This window comes from Crinia signifera, chromosome 2, assembly GCF_055691185.1.
Source record: "Crinia signifera chromosome 2, ASM5569118v1, whole genome shotgun sequence".
NCBI classification, from domain to species: Eukaryota; Metazoa; Chordata; class Amphibia; order Anura; family Myobatrachidae; genus Crinia; species Crinia signifera.
The window spans coordinates 116408869-116428243 of record NC_139218.1 but is presented as its reverse complement, the minus strand read 5'-3'; the positions used below and the strand labels follow the sequence as shown (position 1 = coordinate 116428243).

The window sequence follows — 19375 nt, the reverse complement described above, 5'->3', positions numbered from 1 at the left end:
CTCAAAATTTTTCATTTTCACAAGGAATGAAGGAGACAAAGCACCCCAAAATCTGTGCCCCAATTTCTCCCGAGTACGGCAATGCCTCATATGTGACCAAAAAATACCATTTGGGTGCATGGCAGGACTCAGAAGGGAAGGAGTGATATTTGGATTTTGCAGCACACATTCTGGTGGAATGAATGGTGGGTGCTATGTCGCATTAGCAAGACCCCCGAAGCACGGTGAAATGATGAACCTAATAATCCATAGATGTGTGGTATATTTTAAAGCACTGCTTCATACATAGGCCGGGTTTGTCGGGGCAAGTTTCACAGTGGAAAATAGTTTGCTTTCGTATTCCCTTTTTATAGCAAACTTTGCACCTTTTTTGTGTCCTGCCCTTTTTTCCAGTGGAGGGGATTTCGTTAGGAAAATGCTGCCCTGATACAATACGGGGGCCAGTACTAGAAGTACTGGGGCCAGTACTAGAAGTACTGGGGCCCTCTGCCTGCTGGTTCCCAAATATTAGGCCCTTTATGACTTCCTCTTGAAAGTGCATAAATGTCCCCGTCTGGCTGGTAGAACGGAATAGTACGTAAGCGTTATACAGTGCCATCTGGATGATATACACGGCCAGCTTCTTATACCATATTTTTGTTTTCCGCAGGGCACTGTACGGCTTCAGTACCTGATCTGAAAGATCCACTCCGCCCATGTACTAATTGTAATCTAGGATACAAATAGGTTTTGAGGTGTGGGTACTGGTACCTCGTACAGGGACGGAGGTGGTACTGTCTCCGTGAATTGTTGTCAGTATAAGGACATCCCTCTTGTCCTTATATTTGACCAACAACATATTTTCGTTGCATATTCCCCTGCTTTCACCCTTTCTCAGTAATTGGGCAACGTGCGTTTTTGGGAGGCCTCTTTGGTTCTTGCGCACAGTACCGCAAGCTGCTGTACCTCTTGAACCAAGGGCCTTAAACAGGGGGATGCTGGTGTAAAAGTTATCCACATAGAGGTGATAACCCTTATCCAGGAAGGGGTGCACTAAATCCCAGACAATCTTTCCACTAACACCTACGAGGGAGGGGGGCATTCTGGCGGTTCAATTCTTGTGTCCTTCCCTTCATATACCCTAAACCTGTGGGTGTACCCTGAGGTACTTTCGCACAGCTTATACATTTTTATGCCATACCTTGCCCTCTTATTGGGAAGGTACTGGCGGAATTTAACCCTTCCTTTAAAATGTATAAGTGACTCGTCTACACAAATGAATTTTTCGGGGATGTACATCTCAGCAAATTTGGCGCTGAAATGATCAATGACCGGCCTGACTTTGAATAGCCGGTCAAAGGTGGGATCATCTCTGGGTGGGCACTGTGCATTATCGTTGTAATGCAAAAATTGAAGGATCGTCTCAAAACGAGTCCGGGTCATGGCCATACGATGAAGTGGGGTGCTGTACAGAACATCTGTACTCCAATATTGCCTAATTTCTGGCTTTTTAACTATGCCCATATGTAACACCAGACCCCAAAACGTCATCATCTCTACTGCATCTACAGGGGTCCACCTAGCAAATGATGACGTGGGGTTTTGGGCAATAAACTGCTGGGCATATAAATTACTTTGGTCCACCATTAAATTTATAAAATCATCAGAGAAAAAGACTTTGAAAAAGTCAATTTCTTTGAGGCCTGTAGTATCAAATTGGATTCCTGGGTTGGCCAAAAACTCAGGAACCTGGGGCTCAAAATTGTCCGGTGGTGGGGTCCATACGAGATCAATCATTGGGGGGGGGGTCTCAGCTGCTCTACGGGGGCGTCTTTGAGGGGGTCCCTCATCACTAGAGGAGGAAGAGGAGCTTAAGACGAATGCAAATTCATCGCTTTCTTCACTGGCTGTGTCAGTGACAGAGGCAATAAGGGCATATGCCTCCTCCGCTGAAAACAGTCTTTGCGATGATTGGGACATTTTTATTATTTTTGTGTAGGCGTGTATAGTGTAGGGGGGGGGGTACAAAATTTTATTTCAACACGGGGGGTATGTAGTGTGTATGTAGTGCTTTAACAGGTGTAAGTTAAAAGAAAAAAAAAAAGCTCCTGCGCCAAAAATTGAGCACAGATGTTGGTCAGTAACGTCCGTCACTGATCAGCGCTCAGCGGGCACAGGACACCCACAAAAGCACCGTGGGTGTAAAAAAAATTAAAAAAAAGACTCCACAGCACCCTCCAAAAAAAAAAAAATTTAAAAAAACTTCTGATGAGTCAAAGACAACAGGAATTTGATCCAAAAAAAAAAAATTAGATCAAAAATGCTGATCAGTGATGTACGTCACTGATCAGCGCTCAGCGGGCACAGGACACCCACAAAAGCACCGTGGGTGTAAAAAATTTTTTAAAAAAAGACTCCACAGTACCCTCCAAAAAAAAAAAATTTAAAAAAACTTTTGATGAGTCAAAGACAACAGGAATTTGATCCAAAAAAAAAAAAAATAGATCAAAAATGCTGATCAGTGATGTACATCACTGATCAGCGCTCTGCGGCCACAGGACACCCACAAAATCACCGTGGGTGTAAAAATTAAAAAAAAAAAACCCCACAGCACCCTCAAAAAAAAAAAAACTGCTGATCAGTGATGCAACACTGATTAGCAGTGAGGGGCAGCAGGCGCACACCTGTGGGTGCAACCTGACAGGGTATATATAAAAAAAAAAACCTGCACCCCAAAAAAAATGCTGATCAGTTAGTTTACACTAATCAGCACAAAAGGGGGGCAGCAGGAGGCAGCAGATACAAAATTATATCACACAATTTAAATCTCTGACACAATGACGCTGCTGCAGCAGCAGCAGCACCAGCAGCACAAGCACCAGGAAGTCACAGCAGGAGCTGGCAGCACGGATGCCACCAACGGTGATCAGGTCAGTATAGGCACAGATGGGCACGGAGACCGCTCTGCACGCTGTTCCTGACCGGAATGGCGGCTGCAGGGCTGTCTCCGTTATTTCATTTGAGGTGTAATGGCTGTGATTGGTCCGTCGGTCCGACGGACCAATCACAGCCTTTGGGGGCAGGTGGGGTGAGGTGGGGTGACCACCAGTGACACCCTTACACCCGGTGGTGATTGGTGCTGTACTTAACAGCACCAATCACCACCGATCCCTGTGTCACCGGCGAACGTTATTCGCCGGTACACAGAAAACGCTGTAATTGGCTGTTCACATTGAACAGCCAATCACAGCGATCGCCGATGGGTGGGGGCATCGCTGCCCCCCCTGGGCAATGAGGGAAGATGTCTGCTGTCAGGGACAGCAGACATCGTCCCTCTGTCACCGCGTCTATAGACGCGGTGACAGTTTAATGGCATGACGTACATTTATGCCATGTGTCGGGAAGTACATCCCGACCATGACGTAAATGTACGTCAAATGTTGGGAAGGGGTTAATATGCAGAGGAGGGGTGTGTAGTGGAGTGGGCTTATTATTCATAATTTTCTGGTGGGAGGACAGCTTGCTTGACTGCAGATATCTCTAGTTCCCGGAAATAGATTTCTTAGCTTTTAATGGAATTAAAAACTAGAGGATCCCACCTACCAAATGGTACTGGGGACTAGGGGATCAGAGTTCAGGAGGCAGAGCAATCTGCCAGCGAGTATATAAAACTACATACCAGGTGTGTGGAGCTGGAGCAGTAACCAGCTGCTGGAAGGCTGATATCTCTGGTTCTGGGCACAGTAGAGACACGCTACTAGTGTCCATCAAAGGGGAAGAGTCCCAGCTTTTGGAATATACCCTCAGAAAAACTATCTAAGTCAGATAGAACCTGAAATATCTGACTGGGAAGAGCAATTAACAGGCTTGGATGGGGACCACTGCTTTGAAGTCAGATATCTCCGGTTCCCCAGGGCCGATTTTTAAAATTCTTGTACCCATGGAAAGAGGGGACCCTAAAGACTAGGGTCTTTAGATTCCTAGGGGGGATTCTGGGTACTCAGAAACCCCCCCTGCGTGCACTACTGACCATCAATAGAATACGATAGGAATCACCATCAAAATTAGGTGATTCCTAATTTACTAAGCAGCTCTATTGAAATACGGCACTAATTAGCATAAAATTCCCGCTAATTGCCGACCAAATACACCAGCAAAATAGACTTCATTTTCCTGGTGTGTTTGGCAAAAGCCTGCACGGATCAGTGAGATCCGTGCAGGCTTCAGTGTAAAAAAAAAAAGTAAAAAAAAGAAATAAATAAAAGAAAATGGCATGGGCCCCCCCTTCCCCCACAGACGTAACCAGCACCAGGCTCAAAGAGCCGGGCTGGTTTTAAAAAATCAGGGAAATTTTTTGTAGGGCACCGCTGATTTTTTAAAACCAGCCCCAGGCTCCAGGGCCAGGGCTGGTTCCCAAAATACGGGGGACAAAATGAATAGGGGTCCCCCGTATTTTAAGAACCAGCCCCAGGCCCAACCAGCCAGCAGGGTAATGTCACAGCCGAGGGACACTTATTATATAAGGTCCCGTGGCCAAAACATTAACCCTACCGACCAGTAAGCCTGGGCAGGGGTCCTGGGGGAGTGGGGACCCCCCAACGAAGCCCCCCCCTTCCAGAACATACCTGCTCATGCTGAAGCCTGTTTCTGTCCCCGGTACCCCTGGGCTGTGGGTACCGGGCTGATTAAAGGTGTAAAAATAGAGATAACCATTGGGTTATGCTGTGGCACTATTAGTCCCAGCAAGCCTGGAACGCTTATGGGGACTTGGAGAACCACAAGTCCCAGCATGCAGCACATTAATGGGCTTGCTGGGACTCTTAGTTCCACATCAAAACCAATAGTTAAATAAAAGCACACTGACACATGAAAAATAAAGCTTTATTACATACATAGCCCACACATACTGATACTTACCTATCTTGAGCCCATAGCAGTGGCAAACGCAGGATTTTCAGAAGGGGGTTTCCAGAGGGGCGTAGCAAAGCCAGGTCAGTTAAAGTATTATAGATCGACCAAATGTATATAAATAATAATAATAATAAATATATATAGTGGAGTGGGCTTAGTATTCATAATTTCCTGCTGGGAGGACAGCTTGCTTGACTGCAGATATCTCCAGTTCCCGAAAATAGATTTCTTAGATTTTAATGGAATTAAAAACTAGAGAATGCCACCTACCAAATGGTATTGGGGACTAGGGGATCAGAGTTCAGGAGGCAGAGCAATCTCCCAATGAGAATATAAAACTACATACCAGGTGTGTGGAGCTGGAGCAGTAACCAGCTGCTGGAAGGCTGATATCTCTGGTTCTGAGAACAGTAGAGACAAGCTACAAGTGTCCATCAAAGGGGGAGAGTCCCAGCTTTTGGAATATACCCTCAGAAAAACTCTCCGTCAGAAAAAAACTGAAATATCAGACTGGGAGCAGCAATTAACAGGCTTGGATGGGGACCACTGCTTTGAAGTCAGATATCTCTGGTTCCCAAGGGCCGATTTTTAAAATTCTTGTACCGATGGAAAGAGGGGACCCTCAGCTTTCAGCCCTTAGACTCCTGGGGGGTTTTCTGGTTACTCAGAAACCCCCCCTGCGTGCGCTACTGCATAGGTAGGTTCCCGTCTATGGCTCCGTAGTCTGGTGTCCGCGGTCCTGGGGTCCAGTGTCCATGGTCAAAGGGTCCGGTGTCCGTGGTCCTGGGGTCCGGTGTCCATGGCTCCATGGTCAGGTGTCCATTGTCCGAAGAAATCCATAGGGGTACCAAATTATACTTACAAGATTAGGTCCTCTTCATTCCCTGTAGGCTCCCCGGGACTTTGCAAAAACACAAACCCACGTGAACCACCGGACTGAGCAGGAGCCGCACGCTGTATTTGTTTACATCATGCGACTCCACCCACCAAATAGCGCTATTGGCCGGCTTGTGGCGCCTAGCGGTCAATCAGCAGCTGCTAGGCCACAAGCTGGCCAATAGCACTAATTGGGGGGCGGAGCTGCACGATGTAAACAAAGACAGCGACATGTGGCTCCTGCTCAGTGCGTTATTCGCGTGAGCGGTTTCTTTGTTTTGTAAGAGTGACAATTTCACTAAGAGTAGAATGGTAGCATTCTATAGTGCACACAATGAGTGGTACTGCAGTAGCTTCAAGCTTCACAAAATCATTATAACTCAACCTTCACATATGTCCCGGCCCTATTTCCCCGTAAAGCTCCTCCTTAATCTGCTTCTTTGAGTCATCAGTAATATAGGAAAGTCTTCCCATGAGTGCTTCTGCCTCCACCTACACCCCTACCTCCTGGAAAATCGGGAAATGTGTTTGAGAACCATTGCGCTGAACCAGGACTCTAATTGCCATCTAAATACTTACAACACTGTTATTAAGGGCCTTATTCTGGTTAGGTCGGTGAAACGGACGTACGGTCCGTTTCACCGTACATTTCCCATACGCGGACGGTGAGCGTAAGTCCGCCCACAGAACAGCCGCATACGGGCGGTCACAAACACCGACAATGGGGAGTAGCGTACACTTGAGTGTATGCCACCGTATACGGACGGGTCTCCTCTTAGACACCGTTAACTGGCGTACAACAGAGCGTACGCCACCGTATACGGACGTGTCTCGTCCGTTTTCACACCGACATCTTCCGTATATCTGAGCGTACGCCACAGTGCACGGACGGGTCTCGCCTTTTTTCAATGGAAAACTCAGCGTGTGTCACCGATCGTGAGAGTGAGCGTACGTCCATGCACGGTGGCATACCCTTCACATATATGGCACTGCAAATCTTGCCTTTCAACTATAATTAAGACAATTAACTAATTATTCTAACTGTTAATCAATAATTGTTTTCTACTAACTCAATTGTCTACCTTAATAAACACCCTAATAAAACAACATTTTAACCCTCATTACATGTATATTTATTATGTTCTAATGTGGCATTTTAATCACTATCTATGTGTCCCCACATTAGTTTTACTTTTAAATAAAGTGATGTTGGTGTTACAGTGAAAAAGTTGACACATGTCGACTTCTGTGAATTGAGTGTCCTGCTTTTTAAAGTATACAAAAACACTTTCTGAATGGGTGTAGATGGTTATAAAATAACTACCTTGACATATATAAGCAGGTCTTTGAATGAATCTTACCTAAAATGAAACCAACCTTTACATGTTGAAGTGTAGAAAGATATGCTTCCAATGTGTTTGAGGGCTGTGTGTGACTTGCAGGTAGTGAAATAATAGTTTTCACTTAATAGCCTGCAGCATTGCTTATTACATTCAGGTGTATGTGTTTGTGTAGTAATCAGCGTTAATTAGCAGACCCAGGCGTCCGCTCTCATATGGTATCTCTAGGGGTGGTCTGGAGCTATCTTTGGCGTCCGCCTGTTTTTGGGCCAAAATGCACGGCGCGTTCACCGATCGAGCGGCTGTAGCACCGTACATTTTTGGTGCACACCCCCGTGTACGCCCATGTTTATGCCCAGTTTTCCTCACTATTCCGGCCGCTCCCCTAAAAACGCCCCCATGTCGCCCACAATGACCGTACTCTTGCGGACAGGTTTTTTCACACGGAGAGACCCGTCCGTGAGCGGTGTGAGGTCGCCGCACCTGCGCATTGCGAAAGCTACGCATGCGCAGATGAAAAAACCCTGATCCGCCCGTATACAGTCCCACCGTACCGAGCAGAATAAGGCCCTAAGTAACATTACAGTTACTGCCAGTTGGTCTAAATGGTGACCCTTCCCACCAGTATCAATTTTGTCATTACCTAATCTTTAACTAATTTTGTTGTAATACTGATTTCATTCATGGTTAGATGAGTGTAGCAACTAGTCAGATGGGAAAGCCTTTGATGAGCATATTTATCAATATTCAGAATAAGGCCCTGTTAATTAGCATTTATTTTCTATACAATAAAGGCAAATAAGGAATTACTTTCTGTAGTCCTTTACAGAAATCTGTTGCTGTGACAACAGCTTACACAGAGGTGGCTTTGGACTTCATGGGGCCCTACCGGATTGAATACACAGGCTTATACACAGTCTACCGGTAAATGCTCAGCTTTGTGAACATCGATATTATGTACAAATCTGAATTAGGTTCTAGGTCTTTTGAAAGTAGGCTTAATACCAGTGTCACAATTAAAGTAAACTGATTGCCCACTTTACTTTACAAACATATTTTATCTTAACAAAGAACATCGAATGGACTTTGGGATTGTAGGCAGGTCCATGTCATGACCTTACTCGGTATTTGCACAATGCTCCTCTGGGAACATTTTGGACCTGCTGGGCCCTAGGCAGACACCTTGGTTGCCTTGTGGAAAATCCACCTGTGAGCTCACATTAGAAGCTTCTTTGGTGAAGAGTTTGGCAGTGAAGTGATATATCTATTGTAATGGATCACTATCCTTTCACTTTGACACTGAGCATGTGTGATTTTTGGTTTGCATTTTATCATATATAACATTAAAGGTCCGTACAGACAAGACAGTTATTTTTAAAGGCTATACATGGAAATTATGAAATTATATCATTAATGATATTTCCATGCATATCGTGTGAAAGCATTATGTTGTGTAGCCTGAAGACGGGACATACTAGCCTCGTTGCAATAAACACCGCCGTTTTTTCAACTAAAAAAAAACGTCTCTTAGTGCCGCCTCTTCAAAGAAGTGTAAATACGTGTGGGGAAGTTCATAATAGGGGAAGGCACCTGAGCAAGGTGACCTTGGATATTTTGAGTGCCGGCTCCTAACCAGCTCTATCTATCTATCTATCTATCTATCTATCTATCTATCTATCTATCTATCTATCTATCTATCTGTACATATATATATATATATATATATATATATAAATATATGTGTGTGTGTGTGTGTGTGTTTGTGTGTGTGAGTGTGTTTATATATGCACATGACATTTTTTATACCAGCCCACTGCTACAAATTTAACCATTTTGTTACCGTCAAAGTTCTAGCATTTTTTAGTATGTGGGTTATGGTTTTGCAACAATTGGGTAAAAGAGCATAAGTATTTCTTCATTCTAAGCAAAGGGACTATGGGAATGTGTGACGCTTGGGTCCCTGTAGCCTCTGTCCCCAACGATCCACTTATTATTTGATTTATGTCTGTTTCGCTGCCCTTACAGTGACCCTGAGGGAGGGCTGTGTGGGAAGTTGGTGTGTGAGATTATAGAGAGGGCTGATGTAGCTGTGGGCTCTGCAGAGCGTCTGGAGCCTGAGTATATGCACAGAGACTGATAAATAGCCAGGAGAAAGACATCAGGCTTAATTAGACTTTCAAACTTACAGTGGTGCCTACATCTGGAGATACCAGTGCTCATCCATACTGTATGTAAGTTAAGTATCTCTTACTTCTTAAGTTTAAAATTGATAAACATTTACTATTAAAATATCTTCTATTAATTGTAAAATGTATATTTGTTTACAGGTGTGCAATATAAATAGTATTTATTATAAAATTATATTTATCATAATTAATATTCACAACTATGTTTTGGAATATTTTATGACATGACTTTTACACTATTATAAACAGTAATTTATTCAATTAATTGGAACCAATTCGCATTTAACAGAAATTAATTTGTGAAATCGCTTTTAAATGATTATTGAATATTATGAAGTATCATTTGTTATATTTTTGGATTATTATTTGTGCGTGATTGTATTAGAACAGTGAAATCTATTGTACATTTCATGAAAACGACTTATTTTGCATACTTACAAGATCTAAATATTATAGTAGGCCTTTAAAGCCTGTAAAGTAGAAATTGGCTTCAAGGATATCCTTATTGCCTCATTAATTGTTTCTTTTTACAATACAAACTATTTTTTATTGTTTACAAAGACAAAATATTAAATTCATTAACAAATATGTGACATTTTCATAATATATCCAGCTGTTACCATGCAGTAACATTATTTGTAAGACCACTTTACTTAGTAAATGTCTGGTGGATTTATTTTTCAGTAATGGTGTGTACACCCGATGCGATTTTGGCAACAATCATTAGCCTGAATCGCACCTTAAGAGAATAGATATGGGAAATTGTACATACAGTATTGAAACATATGAGTAATGCTTGTTTGATGAACACATGAGTGTTTTATATTGCATTTATAGTTTGGAGGCCTTGCAGCAATGTTAGGTATACTAAATTCTGTTTCTATGCGGAATTATGGTGTGTTGTATTTATCTAGGAGAACTCTCACGGCTTTAATTTCTGAAATAGTCAGATTTCTGTTGCTAAAGACCTATAATTTGCTTTATCATATAAGATTAATTTAATATAAATGTGTATTGAAAATAAATGATTGAAAAACGCTAAAGAATAATATTAATAATAAATAAACTTGGTAAAATAAATAACATAAATGTAGTGGAAAATGCTTGGCATGTTTTTATATTAAGGAGTATTAAGTATTAAGCGTTTCCGGTAATGCACCTCCTTATTTTTACTAGTGCTGTGCTCAGAGATTACAAATGTAATTAATATCTAGGCTGCCTACTCAAAGACCAATGTACTCCCACCTAAAAGTGACTGACATCATGTGAATGATGCCCTTTGCCATGGAATATGCTGTGCTATATAAGAAACTGTTAAATAATTAAATAAATAAAAATAAATAAATCAGCAAGACATTTACAAAGTGTAGTGTATGGGGGATTTTTTTCTAAGATGAGAGTTCTATTTTACATGGGCAACCAATCAGAATGTACTACATATGTATTTAGCACCTTCTATAAGATAATAGATAGTATCTGATTGGTTGGCATAGCAACATCCCATCTGAAATAGAACTCCAGTCTTAGTAAATGTCTATCTATATACCAAGTGCTACAGTACTTTTTGTATAGAAATACGTGTTATAATGTCACCTACCCAGTTGAGTTTTATAAAATGTACAATATGCTTTTATTTATTTATATTATATTGTATAAGCAGGGTTAAACAGAAAACAAGAGAAAAACACTATCATTCTCTTAGTAGTTACTAGTACATAATTAGTGAAATACAAAAATGATCTCCAAAATGTAGCGGGCTACTGTATGTGTTCCAGTGATAGAAATATTATATGTGTGACCTGGAAAACAGGTTCAATTACAGATATGTATTTGCAAGTCCAGGTGTGCTCAGAACAAGGTCAGCCACTCCTTTGAATTGGGAGCACAAGGTTTCAGGTCAAGGGTACAGTATGCAGGCATTGTGGTGGGTTTTTGGGGCTACTGTGTATAACAATTAAGCAACATGTATTATACAGAATTTGCTTTAACAACTGTTGATTTAATATCTTCTTTTTATATCTAGTAACATTGTGGTTGAGGTTAAAGAAAACATAAGTCCATCAAGTTCAACCTATAAGATCTCCTGCAATGTGAATGATCCTGATAAGGCTACTGCCTATCTACAGTATTATAAACCAGGATCCCGACTAACCACGTGGTTATCCTATTTACTGCTGATTGCACTATAGAACCTTAATGAATTATGATTATAGACCTTTATACTTTTTTCTTCTAGAATTTTGACTGTGCCTTTTTTAAACATATCCAATGAGTCAGCCATTACAACCTTGTCAGGCAGAATATTCCATAACTTACTTGCCCTTACTGTGAGAGAACCCTTCCCTCGCAGGGAGCCAAACTTCCTCTCCTCTAGTGGGTGACCAAGTGTCCTATGTACAGACCTCATGGCAAACAGTTCACCTTATAGTTCACTGTAGTGACCCTTTATATATTTATACATAGTAATCATATCCCCTCTTATGTATGTGTTCTAGGGTTAAAGGCCTCTTTTCTAACATAAACATATCTACAGTAACTTGGTTAACCGTTCCTAGTTACCCAATGACCAGGGCCGGTGCTACCATTAGGCAGCCTTAGCCTTTATTCCCAAGACATTGTAAGACATAGGGGGTTTTTAATGCCGGGCACTATTTACAAGCGTCTGAAATATCGTCCGTTTTCGACAATGTCCGCTCCAATCTTCCGACTTTCAGAAACATTCCGAAAGTCAGAAAAGACTTGGAACGGTAAATCTGCGTCTTTTAGTTGGAAATTGCGTCTAGTTTGGAAATGGTTTCCGACAATGAAGATCAGACTTTAAACAAGTCCTGGCCAAAAACGGCTGTGATGGAATAGGTCCTAGACGATATTTCTGACTATAGTAAATATCAGCCAACATTGAATACCTCCCAAATATGCATCCAGGGAGAGAATGTAGGTGCCATCATCTTGCATGCTAGTAATCACTCCTGCGATTAGTTTTTCATGGGTAGTATGTCTGCGAATAGGCATGTGTGATTAGTATAACATGGTCACAGCAAAATGATCCTATGATGCTTGAGCAAAGAGATGAAAGCTGCTAAATATGTATATGTAAACCATCCAGCATTTTTAAAGCAATATTACATAAATCATTGTGGCAGTTGCCAGGTGAATCTTCATATTTATAATTTTTCCTGGGTTTCTTTTTACCAGGCTGCCATCATTTGTAATTGGCGCTATGATTTACAATCATGGACTATGTAACCAAAGTCACATGACACATGATGTAGTGAGCATAGAGCTATTGGATCCCTTATATACTCTACTGTAGCTTCATTGTGGCATACTTCTGCTAGGGAGGGCCATCGACTATTGATGTTCCCTAATCTCTGATGGATGAGACCTAGTGCTCGATGTTTTTGACATTGATGTTAGAAGAGCGACAGTTTTCAGCCATAGATGGAGGGCATACCGATGGCAATTTTTTTTTATTGAATTGCATAAAGCTAGCCCGTTACAGCAGAGATAAGAGGAGATACTGAACAGAGCAGTGCCAGCCCAGTGGCGCCATGTAGCTGCAGCCAAAGACTGGGCAGAAAGAGGTGGAGCAGTCTCACAAATAGAGACTAAGCGTCTAAGGCACAAGTCCCGCTGCCCTGCAATAGATTGGCTAACTGCAGTGTGCACAAGGATGGATGAGCCTCCCAATTGGCTCGTCAGTCACTGATGGAATCTATGGTGGACACTCAGAGCTGCTGGCCAATGCAGAATGCTGAATGGCTGTTCATGGATCAGGTGCTCAATGCAAAGCTGCAATCAATTAACACACAGCAGCCAGCTTCTGGGGAGTGGCGCACATGTGCAGAGGAAGTTTGCATGGCTTTGTGTTTATCTCTCACAGCTTCTTCTGCCCATGTGTGGCATTTCGATGGTGGGAACCATCGGTGGTAGCTGATAGAATGTTTTATAACCATTGATGGTTCCTGCTAAAATAGCCATAGATGGCAACCATCGATGGAGGATGTGTCGATGGCCATCCCTACCTTCTGCTCCTTTTCCTCTCTCTGACATGATATGCTGAGAGCTGTCTGAGCTTGTTTCTGTCTCTGGCAGCCATTCATGGTTTTATTTCAAAAGGTTATGATGTCTCGATAGATAACAAAAAATGACAAGTTTATGTTTAAAAGGTACTTAACTTGATATTTAGAGAATAATAAACTTATGCTCCTAACTGGAATCAATAAGAATATAAACAAAACATTAATTAAATATTTTGAAAAAGAAGACAAATGGCATTGTGTGGACTATAGAAGTTTAACCATACCTCCCAACTTCTCAGTAGAAGAAATAGGGACACTCGCGCATGCGCACAGCGTCTATTCTACTAGATTGGGGGGTCTCCCAACTGCCACCCCCCGCAGCGGGACAATGCCTGCCGCGGGTGGGACAGCGGGACAGGACCTGAAAATCGGGACTGTCCCTCTAAAATCGTGACAGTTGGGAGGTATGGTTTAACTTCTGATCAAATTCATTCATAATTTAGGTTACAATTGAAAAATGCAGCGTTGTAATAAGCACTGATGATGCCCTGTGCTGACTGTACCTTCTTTATGTGTGACATCACACAAAGGGGGCAGGGTCGATGGCACCCAGGAACTACAGCAGTTTCTGGGCCATTATAGGGGCACTAGTGCTGTGATAATGGCTGCACAGTGCTGTTCCATGCACTCTGCAGCCAGAAACATTGGCAATGGCTTGTATAATGCTTCTTTAAGAATATTACAGAGTTACTGACTTTTAAAGTCTCCTCTCTGGGAGAAGCCCGTAGAGGAGACTGTCGGCAGCACCAGTGCGGGACCTGATGTAGACGTCATATGATGCGATTTGCATCTTTAGCCCGTCCCCTCCCCCCGAAAAGCTGGAAATTAAAGCTGCCACAGGGGAGATGCAGGGGGGCCCGCCGGTATCCAGGAGGGTTGCCCATCTTTCTGAGGGGCCGGGAGGGGGACCTGATTTTTTGGAGCAACCCGGCCATTCCGGGAGGGTAGGAAACCCTGAAATATTATTGTGTGCAGACACATTTTGGCATATTTATTTTTATATTGATACTGTACGAAGAGGAGGTGCTTAGATTCTGGTTCTGTAGGTAACGTTAAATATTAATTTCTTTCTCAAATTGGTTAAAAGGGAAAGTCACATAGCACTCATTGCTACGCAGTCCACTCATACAGTACTTGTGTGCCTGTCTCTCCAGTGCACATGATCAAATAGTCACTTAATTTACAGATGCTTCTACTTGGGCACACATTATGCATACCTCCCAAATGTCTGCTTTTTGCTGGACCATTAAGTTTTTTTTGGGACGTTCCCACATCCCGCCTGTGGCCGGCGGTGTCCAGCGGGGAGAGGGGGCAGTTCAGAGTCCCTCCTATCACCCATGAATGCACAGCGTCTATTGCTGCAGCCATAGGGACTGGGGGCATAAATGAAAATAGGAAATGACTGCGCTATAACAATTATTAATATTGAAAAAAATAGGTGCTAGTATCCTTAAATAATATCATAGATATTTAATGCACATAATTAAAAACAAAAGACATATAAATGTAAATGATAATGTTAAAATAACATTTAAAATGTACAATATTGGTACAATTATGCTGTTTGAGGGAAAATAGCAAGGTGACTCTAGTCCATACGGTACTGTATATTCAAATGTCCGGCTGGAATTGAGTGCCTGGTTATGGCCGTTCCTATTTTGCCTTGCTGATTAAAGTGTCATAGTGATGGTAGGATTACTACAGAATCTTCTTATAATGGCTTGATGGAGGATGCAAACCTCCTGCGATTTGGAACCAAAAGAATGAAGCAAGTTGGGGGATAATGCAGTCCGAAGTCCAACGAAAACACTTCTTTTTCAAGGGCTGGGGGCAGAGCCAGTAGCCCACAGAGCTGCTGGGCATGCCCCACAGCTGCGAAAATGGGGGCGTGGCCTCATGGGAGCATCACGAGTACAGGCCAAATCCCTTCCCGCTAGGCCATACCCCGAAGTTTCGGGTGCGTAGAGCGTCCCACCTCCCGTGGCTGTAAAGTTGTGAGGTATGCATTATTAAAATTGGGGCAAATGTAAGTGTGCATGCTAATAAATCCTTCTATGCACTTTTCTCAACTGTCAAAAATATTACTTAACCATCTACTATACTTTGGAACTCCCTGATCTACTAAATGCCTACTCTGCAGGAGTTTTTGTATGAGATTATGCTGTCACTTATTTCCAGTCTTGTCTGAAGGTTAATCCTCAAGGGATTGCCAATGAACATAAGAAAAAAAGTACCTAATCAGTGCCAGGAAACATGGCATGGCTAAAAACCAAGAACATTTTCTCCTCAGTTTATTGGAATATACATCGATTAGTCATAACATTAAAACCACCTGCCTAATATTGTATAAGTAGCCCTTATGCCACCATCAATGCATAGACTCTACAAGTTCTCTGAAGGTGTCCTGTAGTATCTACCACCAAGAAGTTAGCAACAGCCTTTCACTCCTGTAAACGGCGAGGTAGTGCCTTCATGGCTTGGACTTTCCAGAGATGCTGGGAATGTGTAGGCCAAGTCAACACATGTTCCTCAAACCAATCCTGAACAATTTTTGCAATGTAGCTGGGTGCATTATTCAGTTGAAAGAGGTTACAGCCATTAGGGAATAATGTAGCCCTGAAGGAGTGTACTTATGCTGTGTACACACGGTACAATCCAGCATGAGATTTTGAATATATAGTCAAAGTCGCATGCAAATCGCACAGGTTTTTTACCTTGTGATCCCGATGCGCGCTCCCGTGACAGCACAAATCGAAACCCAGATAGACAGGGCAGCAATGACTATATAGTGCAAATCTAAAGCTGATTGTATGGATTGCATGTAAAAAGTACAGAGATAGCAAAGATTGTATAGCACTCGAATCTTAAGTCGAATAGCAAGGGAATCTCACTGTGTGTACACACCATTAGCCTGCAACATTGTTTTGTAGGTGATATGTGTCAGGACCCATGGTATCCCAAAAGAACATTGTACAGAGCATCACACTGCCTCCACAGTCCTGCCTTCTTCATATTTTACATCCTGGTGCTATCTCCTCCTCAGGTTAACAATAAATATGGACTTGGCCATCTACATAACCAGGCCACCATCTTCCAAAGCTTGATTAGCATTTCGGATGCACACATGCCAATTTTAGGAACTTTTAACAGCAGACATACAGTAGGTTGGTATGGGCACTTTAACCTGTCTATGGATATACAGCCCCATATGCATCATAGTCTAAAATTATAGCTCTTTTGTTGGATAAGGACAGATGGGTTAGCCTTTGCCATTCACGTGCATCAATGAGCTTTGTGCACCCATGACCCTGTCACTGAGTTCACAGTTTGTCCTCCCTTGGTAGGTACTAACCACTGCATACCAGGAACACCCTACAAGACCTGCGATTTGTAGGGTGTTGACTTTCTTACCATTACAATTTGGCCCTTGTCAAAGTTGCTCATATCTCTGTACCTGCCCATTTTTCCTGATTCTAACAAGAGATGAACGGGTTTGGTTCCTAGAGAACTAAACCCCCCGAACTCACCAGATCCGAGGCAGGGTGAGGAGCGTTAGCTCCTTTGTGCCATTTTCGAGATCCAAAACAAGGCTGGCTGTCATCATCCTGCTCAACGGGCAACTCATCGCAAGAGCTGACTGTTGCTATACTAATCGCATATGTTAGAGCATATGCGTTTTGTGATGTTGTGGTAGCCGGAGGAGGGGGGGGCATTAACTGGGGGTGGAGAATAGTGCATCCCACCCTTGGCCTGTTAGTAAGCATCCTCTGGTAGTATACTATCCCTTTAAACAAGAACAAGAAACTTATGAATTGCACAGGTACTATCACTGATTAAATTCAGGTGAAATGCAGGCAGCCAGCCACAGTACCTGTGTAATTCCCCTTAACTGTCACTATGACCCCCATGCACCGCGATCCCCCATCCACTGATTTATACTCACCAACCCCTGGGAATCAGCTCCTGCAGTGTTGATGGTCTTCGTGGTTTCCTTCTCGTGTGACCGCCGGGGCTGTAAATTGAGCTGCCACTTTGCAGCAAAACTTTACTACACCTGGGGTCACAGCCAGCAGGAGGCTCCGGAGATCAGCAGCTCTCACCGGAGCAGCGATCCACGGAACCCTGAGGAGATGAGTATGATTTAAAAAAAATTTTGGTACTTGTTTCCTAGCACGGCCACAATCGCGTCCAGCGTGTACCTTAAAGTTAAGGTACACGCTGGACGCGATGGACCCGATTTCCTGTGAAATTAGGTCCATTTTTGCCGGCAAAGGCAAAATCGGGGGCATCGCGTCGATCGCGTGCATTAACATGTCCCCCGACGCGACCGACGCGATGGACGCGATTTTGCCATAGGCTTCAATGTTAAAATATTTTTAACATTGAAATCGGGAGCATCGCGTCGGTCTTGTGCCATTATAATGGCACAAGATGAGATGGACTTGATTAAGTCCATTTTACATAGGAAACAATGTGAAATGGGCCAATATGACCCATTTCCCATTGTATATGGCCCCGTCATGGTGTAAAAGTAACGCAACCCCATTGTGAGCGTCACCCCACGATTGACGCCAACCCGAAGTGTGGCGAGCGCAGCGAGCCCGCGAGGGGCGGCGGTGTGCGTCCTCCGACCTTTTCATACCCCTACTATCCACGTCGGCGGGAAGTTGAGAATATAAAGCGTGGCGAGCGCAGCGAGCCACCGAGCCCGAAGCGTGGCGAGCGCAGCGAGCCCCGCGAGGGGACGTGTATACCTGTGAAGTTATACGCATCCCCTCGCGGGGCTGTGATGATAAAATACAGCATAAATAGGGCATAAATAGGGGTATAGCTGGTAGAACTAAAATCAGCATCAGTTCAGAAGTAGGTGTCGAAATTGTCCAGGAGACTGAAGATGAAGTAGAGGAAGGGAAAAACAGGAGCACAGGTGAGGTAAAGAGGTAGGGTGAGTACATGAGGAAGGAGGGCCCTACTCATAAGAGTTAACATACTAAAAGGAGGTGGGTGGACGAACGAAAAAAATAGGAAAAGTAGGAACGGATGGGAAAGGAGGCAGGATAGGAGGATCAAAAGAGGTTAGGAGGAGGGATAGGCTAGTCGAAAAAAGTGGGTTTTGAGGGAGCGCTTGAAGGAGGTAAGGGAATCAGAAAGCCTGATGGGTGGCGAGAGGTTGTTCCAGTGCAGGGGGGGCAGCGCGAGAGAAGTCTTGGACACGGGAGTGGGAGGAGGTGATTAGGTGAGAGGTCAGTCGGCGGTCAGCGACGGAGCGAATAGGACGGGAGGGAGTGTGGATAGAGATCAGTGAAGAGAGGTAAGGAGCGGTGGAGGAGGAGAGAGCCTTGTAGGTGGTGGTGAGGAGTTTAAAGAGAACTCAGAAAGGAATGGGGAGCCAGTGAAGAGATAGGCAGCCTGTAGAGGCAGCCAGCATCTGAAAAAGTGGTATTGGATATCTTCGTTGCTTACAACTTTTCTATGTCAATTTTAAAGGTTTTCAGCCCAGTCCACAAGTACAAATACAAAGACCAATGGGTGTATGTACTAAACATTGGAGAGTGATAAAGTGGAGAGTGATAAACTACCGACCAATCAGCTCCCACAACACCCCCTTTAAAATGGCAGTTTGGAGTGGATTTGTTAGTACTTCTCTCTCCTCACTTCACCTCTCTTAAATGCTTAGTGCATAGGGACTAATTCAGACCTGATCGCACGGCTGTGAATTCACATCGGTCAGCATTTAGTTAAGGCGTCAACCCACTAGAATTAAATCCCACCTTGCGAAATTAATGTGATCACTGTGTGAATGGATGTGTACGGCTCCAAATCTGTTCGCAGCCGTGAAAATATTTCCAAAACCCATCGGAACAGGTTTACCGTAGAATGATTTACACTGTGCACCACTAACCAAATCGGCGGTGCGATGGAAAAACGTATATCCAGCCATGAGCTGACATCTCACTCCCTCCCCTAAAATGCTTAGGCACACCTCTCGTTTTCCCGGACA

The 19375-nt window shown here is 43.4% G+C and overlaps 1 protein-coding gene across 3 annotated transcripts in view; it reads left to right on the top strand.

Annotated features, from left to right (window-relative positions):
- The first annotated feature begins 9052 nt into the window (after positions 1–9052).
- LOC146059989 (bile acid receptor-like) overlaps positions 9053–19375 on the top strand; it is a 91074-nt gene continuing 80751 nt past the window's right edge. The window contains exon 1 of one of the 3 annotated variants that reach the window (XM_083172741.1): positions 9053–9337. The gene's annotated coding sequence lies outside the window, so the exon portion shown is untranslated. The remainder of the gene's footprint in view (positions 9338–19375) is intronic. The other 2 variants (XM_083172740.1, XM_083172739.1) reach the window with 2 other exon arrangements.